The sequence below is a fragment of the Stegastes partitus genome, unplaced genomic scaffold, assembly GCF_000690725.1.
Source record: "Stegastes partitus isolate 25-593 unplaced genomic scaffold, Stegastes_partitus-1.0.2 Scaffold132, whole genome shotgun sequence".
In the NCBI taxonomy this organism is placed as follows: Eukaryota; Metazoa; Chordata; class Actinopteri; family Pomacentridae; genus Stegastes; species Stegastes partitus.
Genome location: NW_007577863.1, coordinates 709,521 through 711,255, shown reverse-complemented (window position 1 = coordinate 711,255; position 1,735 = coordinate 709,521).

Sequence of the window (1,735 nt, the reverse complement as noted above, 5' to 3'; positions counted from 1 at the left end):
TCCAGCGCATGATGCTTAATCATGAGTTCAATAAGGAACATAAAAATCAGAGTTCCCTCATTGCCTCCATCTTGAATCTCCCGTTCTGCAACTGTTGTCACCTAAAAACACACACACAGCGCCTGGTTGTGATGCTTTCCAACCTGCCAATCAAGCTTCAGTCTCCAAGTCATGCCACCAAGGATTGCAGGAGATCAAAAACCTGCTCTTGGACCAGATGTGGTGCCCTCAGCCCTCCAGCCTTCCCGTGCTCCTCCACTGGTAGCACTAACCCTGTGACCTCATCTCACCAGGCTGTCATAGCAACCGGCTAACAATGCTACCAGAAAGCTTAAAGCCGTTTCAGCTCCTGAATCAGTGTTATTGCCAACTCACAGACTTGTGTGTGTTTTTCAGCCATTAGGGCGCCACAGTTTGTTCCCTAGCGCCTGGAAATAATGAAATACTGCATCAAAGTTATCTCATTGGTCCTTTCACATCTCGCCCATTCCTGCCATTCTTCACCAGTTCAGTCACGGTTGTCTCACGCAAATGTAACCAATGAGTCAAGTAAATGCTGATTCTGATGATCTGCTCTGCAGTCAGGCCTCATTGAGAGTGTTCAACAGCTGATTCTTATCCAGACCTTTGCACTCCATCATGCTCAAACTGTCAACGCCATCAGCCTGATGATACGCGTGCAGAGGAGGATTGTTGGAGTCAGGATTTGCTCTGCTTCCCAAAACTGGACACTTGATGAGCGCATAACCTAACGTTGCAGATAGATCCCTGAGAGCTGCTATTCAACAGGAATCAACATAGAATTTATCCCCGACAGCCACACAAACATTGACCGCATCTGATTGGACAACGTTTACTCTGAGGCTCTCTGCTCCTGGATTTCAAACTGGACCAACATGGCGGCTCGTCGTTAACTTTCTCTTTTAATGTAAAAACAGTTCAGTGAAACTTGTTTCTGAAAACATTTGAGGTGAGAAACAAGCAGTGGCCAACATGAAATCAACATGAACTCAACATGGAATCAGCTAAATCCTTGTCAAGTACACAAAGGGCCTCAAGCCTCCCAGAACAAACTCCTTGTTGGCTCAGATGACTTAAAAGACAAAGCGGCCACAGCCAGTCAGTTTAACAAACATTCAATTCGGTCTGGGTCCATATTTGATAACTAAATTGTAAATACGTGTGTCCCACAGGCTCTGAGAGACACTGATCACAAAAAGTCTGCGGGTCCAGACAATCTGGATCATAAAGAATGTGGTGATGGAGACGTGTGTTGTTTTTCTTGAGAGGTCCACTATGTTTTAATAGTTGTTCTTGTTGTTTTATAGTATTTGTTGCATCTGAATATGTTATGATTGGCTTACAAATGTCATGTAAAAGACATTTTGAATCTCAATGAGAATTCCAGGTTAAATAAAAGTTTAATAATGACACCCCACATTGAGAGGTCCTGTGGACATATACATTTATAATCAGCCAGGCGAGGTGCACAGCCATCAAAGCCGACATTAGAAACTGTTGTTGTGCTGACTTACATGAGAGTTGGTGCAAAATGGAGATCCTGCTCAGATCTGAGAGATAGCCTGTTATTCTACCCTTTATTGTTAAAGGCACTGATGACTGCACATACAGTCACAGGGCTCATACATATCTAATTTTAACTATCTCATCTGTGTCCATAACCTCCTGTAAAGACAAAAGGCTGCTGGAAACCATTGGAGTTGACTGCTGACTC